The following is a 6,000-nucleotide window of genomic DNA, read 5'->3' as shown; positions in this document are numbered from 1 at the left end:
GTCCTGGCTGAATGTATATCTATGTGTCATTGTGTGATATGCCAGCTATGTCACATGTGTCCATATATAACTGCATATGTTTTGTTGGCATATACGCATGGCCCTCTATGTCAATGCACCTGCATGTGTATGTATGCTTTGCATATTAGTCTCTGTGCCCTTGTCTATCTATTGGATGCTCTGTACACATCATCTTATAGATGTGTGCCATAGTGTTTTTGTCCATCTCTTATAGTACCAAGGACCCCTAGATTTGGATTAAAACCAGAAGCAAGCAGCCTTCTGTTTGGGGTATAGTGAGCAAGGTGGGGGCAGGGCTAGAGCTAGGATCAAAGATGGAAGAACCCCTCATAGCTCTGCCCCTCCATGTGGTGCCCATCTTCAGATTGTCAGGATGTCCTTGCTCAGTGGCCCAGGCCTCCCCAACCCACCCCCACTGTAGCCTGGCCAGGCCTGGAATCCTCTCCTGATCTTGTGGTCAGGGACAAACCTTCTTTCTCTCAGGCAAGTGAGAGGGACTCCCTTCCCAGCCTTCTGTGCACCCACATTGTCCATGTGCCTGCTACTCCACTCAGCACCCCACCACCCCTTTGCCCAGCAACAGAGTCTCAGACAAAAGAAAAGTAGAGTCCATTCTTTATTAGCATCAGGGCCCCTGGCACCCCACACATTTCCCTCCATCTTGTGGCTGCTGCACCAGGGCCCACATGTCCAGCCTTCCCCACACCCTCCAGGACTTCAGCACAGCAGAGGACCTGATGTATTATGTTTCCAGTTGTCCAGGACCAGGAAGGGCAGCACTTGTGGGGGCGAAGTGGAGGCCTTCCAGAAGTCTGGGCAGGGTGGGGGAGATAGTGAGGTGCTCACCTGTCTCAGGGTCCTGAAGTAGAGGAAGACGGTGGCGGGTGGCGGCTGCGTGGCGTGTGGTCTCCGAAGCCCACAGTACACTCATCCATAAAGTAGGAAACACTACACCCTCCAGTGCTGTTAGTAGTGCTTTCTACTTTATGGGTGACTGCACTGTCTGTCTGTTCGTCTGCGTGTGATCTTCAGGCCACCCGCTTCTCCTTCTGATTCCTGCTTCAAGATCCCCCAGCCCTCCCAGGAGCTTCCTAAGACCCCTCCACCCGCCCATGGCCCCCAAAGGGCCCGCCCAGGGCCTTGTGGGCCGTGACTCAGCATGGCGCCATACTTGCCTCCTCTACCTCCCTCCCCCCACTTCCTCTTTGGTTCCCTCTTCCCTTCTCCCTAGGGCTCCACCCCACCACCACCCCCACTCTCAGGGGCATTCAGGTAGAGAGACCCTGGCTACTTCAGGGGTCTCACACTCATCTCCAATTATGCAACCCCCTGGCTGGCCCCTCCCAGCCACACTACCCACTGTCCAGAGTTCAACTGAGGCACCCCCAGCCTCCTCCCCTCCAAGGCCTCTGGCCCCAGCCTCCCCACTAGCCCAAGGCCCTGACTCCCTCACTGCCGGCTGCTCCCCAGGCAGGAGCCTAAGAGTATATCAACAGAAATGGTGGCCAAGTCGGGTGGAGGAAGGGGCTTAGTGCCTGTTGCTGACACTGGTCCTGCTTTTCGGCCTTTGCCCACACTCTGCCATCCCCACCCTACTCTTCAGCCCTCTTTCCTCAGAGCCTTGGGTACCTCTTTCACCTGGGGAAAAGAGGAGCCATTTTACATTTTTCCCCCCTAGTACCAGGGATTGAATCCACGAGCCCTTAACCACTGAGCCACATCCCCAGCCCTTTTTATTTTTTATTGTGAGGCAGGATTTTGTTAAATTGCTTAAGGCCTCGATAAAATTCTGAGGCTGGCTTTGAACTAGCGATCCTCCTGTCTCAGCCTCCTGAGCCTCTGGGATTACAGGCATGCGTCATCGCACCCACCCCATTTTACCCTTTAATCCTACTTCTAGTAGAGGTTTAAAAGGATCTTAAGGAACTGTCCCCTCATGAAGCCAGGTGAGTTGGACAGTTATTGCACCTCTTTGCCTAGAGCTTTGCCAGGAAGCCTTGGCACTCAAGTTCCTGACCTCCCCACCCCGAGCATCTCTACCCAGAGCTTGCAACCCAAGCCCTCCCAGGCCCCCTGAGGCCCAGAGTGAAGGAGCCCTGCTTGAGGCTAAAGTGAAGGTTCAAGTCCTTACCTGGTGCTGCAGTGCTGAGGGGAGCAAGCCCTGTGCTCCAGGCTCCGAAGTGGGGTTCCCTTCAGGGCGGGCAGGGCTTATAAACGCAAGGCCACGTGGGTCAGATCTCAGGGCGGCCAACGGTCTTGGAGCCCGCCCCCACACCGCAGTGGAGATTAGCCACCCCTCCCCTCCCTGGGGAGGACAGACTGACAGGAAACCAGAGACAAAGCTGGGTATTGGCGGGAGGGGGCCTGAAGCGACCATCTTACATGCCCTGGGCAGGTGGCTTCTGGGATCCCAGGCCTGCCCTTCCCCCATGGCACCAGCTCCAAGGGATGTTCAAGAGTCTAGGACTGACTCAGGGCATAGGAGGTGACCCTAGAAGACAAGTTTTCCCTGACAGAGCCTTCCGTGAGTGCCCCAAACAAGTACTGAATTCCAGCACAAGAAAAGGACATTCTGTCTGAGCCCCACCCCCACTGACTTCAGTCCAGAAAACTCTCTTCTCTGTCAGAATTCAGACCACGCCATGGCTCCTCTCTGTGTGCTCCCCAGTGAGGCTATGGAGTTGCCGATGCATGTCACAGAGCTAGAGGCCCAGGCCAGAACACCCCAAAACCCTCCTTGGAGTCAATTGTCCTCGGCATCCTCCAGAACTATACCCGTTCCCTAGTTCCTGTCTGCAGACTAGGCCTGTCCCCTCAGCACAACATGGGGGTCACATTCAGGTCCGATGGGCCTGTTGGCACTAGGCTGTGTGTTCTTATGTCCCTCAGGGCAGGGCAGAACATTGGTGAGGACCAGGGCCCTTGGGTAGGGCATAGGGGCCGTAGGGACAGGAGAAAAGGGGGGATTGGAGGAAAGGAGAGAAAAAAGGCTCCAAGGAGAGGTTTTGGAGGCCACCGGATGTGGGCATGGTGGCCCGCCCACCTGCATGTCACCCCCTCTTTCCCCATGGGGAAGACAGGAAGCTGCCCAGCCCAGGGCCCCTGGCTGGGGGAAGGTAGCAGGGTGTGAGTTTGGGGGGAGGAAAACTGGGGTAGTTGAGTTGGGGCCATATGTTCTCCCCAGAGTTGTCAAAACCCCTCAGTGGGCTTGGTTCTGGAATCAAGAGGAATGCATATGAAGGAAAGTAGAAAAGATAGGAGTGTGTACGAACCATCACTGACTCCTTCCCAGAAGGCCATGGGCCTCTTCTCTAGCTCCACCATCCAGGAACAGGCCCACATAGACTTCAGGGCCCAGAATAGTGTTGGTCTAGGGCTTCAGGGAGAGGGAGATTGCCCCATATCCTTCCCTGCAGTATGGGGGACCTTTGAACTGGAAAATTGCTATCCATTTCCAGCCTCCCAAACTGGAACAGAGAAAGGTGAAACAGGGCCTTTCTGCAAGGGTCTAAAGAAAAAGAGACAAGGAGGCCTTGTGGGGTCACTGGTCAGAAACAGACACTGCTCCTTTAAGAGACCACCGTTGCCTCAGACCTGGGTGGAGGGGAAGTGACTGCCCCAGGCGATAAGAGGATAAGAATATCAAAGTCCTGCAGCAACCTGGGTTCTTGGACCTCAATTCTTCAAGCCCTCCTCCTGAAGCATCTTGTTCCCACCCCTGCTTAAAGCACCCCCATAGCCATAACTTCAAAGGCAAAAGGGAGCTATATAGAATGGGAGGCTTGTCTTCTGGGCCCAGCTATGTCCCGGACCCCCTCAGTGTTCCAAGGGACACACTCATTACTCTAACAGTATCCAAACCAGCTCCTCCCCTGCCCTGAGCAGGGTGTGGGTGTCCCTGATGGCTGCTCCCTTGTAACAAGAAGCTACTTTTCCTTGGTATTTTGTATTTGTTTTAAGGGGAGAGGCCAGAGCCCAGCCTCTCTGTCCACAGAGCTTCTGGGGTCAGGAGGTTTCTGAAGAGGCTGGGGTTTGCCCTGGTTCCTATCCTGAGTTGAGGCTGATGAAGGATGAAATTGAGGAGGGGCTCAGGCTTCCTGCACCCTGGTTTTCTCCATCCTGAAGTGACTGCTAGATCTGCTGGGCCTCAAACCAGAAGAAATGGGACAGGACCAGAATCAAAATCAAGGACAGGGGAAGGGGCAGAGTCTGAGATAAGGACACAGAGACACTAAGAAGTGTTGGAAGAGTGAGTGTACAATGTGTGAAGTGGTCCAGGATACTGGCCTGGAAGCTCTACTCTCAGCTGACCCAACCCAGCCCCAACATGTGTAGCCTGTGTGACTGACTAGCAAGTGCCTGTGTGGTCACACACACACACCCACATACACACTGCCTGAAAAGCCCCAAAGATTCAGTCTTCTTTTCAGAGACACAGCAGGCCCAGAGCCACTGAAACCCTGTCGACACGGCCAGCTCAGGCCTACAGACACACCTAGAGAAAGGCCAACTGCACACTCCTGAACACACTTGCCTCTTCCCAGAAAGACACAAGAAACCTTTCTTGGGACTCCGGGTCCAGTGTTTGGGAGGGTGACTGGAAAGAGTTGGGGTGGGTTGAGAAGACAGGTCCTCTGTGGGAGAGGCCTAACTCCCCTTTCCCACCCCCTAAAGACACCTATTGCCTGAGTCACATAGGATGAGAGAAACTAAACCCTTGATGGTGGCCTGTGGCTGAAAGAGGAGGTCTTGATGTCTGACTTGGTAGAGGGGAGAGTTCAAGTTGATACTCCAAACTCCACCCCCTTGGCAGTAGGTCTGGGCTGGGCCACACATTTACTGGGCAATTTCCACTCCCTTGGATTCTGATATAAAAATGTCCTCCAGAGTTTTTTCTGATTCTGACATTCTTATACCAGGGATCAGATTCCTGCTTAGAGGAATTAGGATTGGGGGAACAGCCCTTTCTCAGCTGAGAGGGGTGAGGCCACTGGAGTATGATTTTGGGGTCCTGAAGGGCTGTGAGGTCATAATCCTTCATTCCCATCCCCTCCACACTGACTTTAGGGGCAACCATCTTTGTGTGCCAAGCTGAGACTATGGCAGGTAAAGCTGAGTCTGAGGAGAAAAAGTCACAGGACCTGTCATCAGTGCTCCCAGTTTGATAGACCACGTAGGGGAGTGTTGAGTGTTGGTGTGAACAGTTTGTGGCCAGAGTAGGGACTGAGCATTGGGTCTGACTGAGACACCTGGCTCCTAAATGTAGTGAACACTGAATCTTAGGTGGTGAAGTAGAACACACATACATACCTCTATACACACCTACTTCTTTTTTGAAATTTTTTTTAATTTTATTATTTTATATATGACAATAGAGTGTATTTTGACATATACTCATGGAATAGAACATTCTAATTTGAATCCATTCTTGTGGCTGTACATGATGTGGAGTTTCACAGGTTGTTTATTCGTATATGAACATTACACACACCTACTTTTTACATTATAGCAAGTACAGTAGTCCAGCATGGGGTTCACAGGGCCCAGGGAGTTGGGCCGTTTGAATATTGCAGTGGCAAACTCAGAGTCACAGGGGGCCCATCAAAAAAGGAACTGAGTATAGGTGGAAGAGGGTTTACAAGCAGAGACTGGGCAAAGAGGAAACATGGAGAAAAATGGTCTTTTAAAAGAATAATCCTATAATAAGAGCAGGCCCAGAAAGAGAAATAAGAAGAAAGCCAAGACTTCCTCTCCAGCTGCATGGGCCTGGGGCCCTCACTTAGCAGGCAGGAGATGGCAGCCCAGATAACCTGACTTGTGAAGAGACAACAAGAGAGAAGCCACAGGACCTAACCACTCACAAACAGGAAGTCAAGAAGCAGAGAGGCCCGCCCTTCAGTCAGCTAAGGTTGGAGGCAGGCCTGGTTTCAAAGAAGGGAAACTGAGCCCCCAGTATTGCAAAATGGAGCTGGAACTAAT

This window comes from Spermophilus citellus, assembly GCF_964194105.1.
Source record: "Spermophilus citellus genome assembly, chromosome: 17".
Lineage (NCBI taxonomy): Eukaryota > Metazoa > Chordata > Mammalia > Rodentia > Sciuridae > Spermophilus > Spermophilus citellus.
This window is presented reverse-complemented; position numbering follows the sequence as displayed.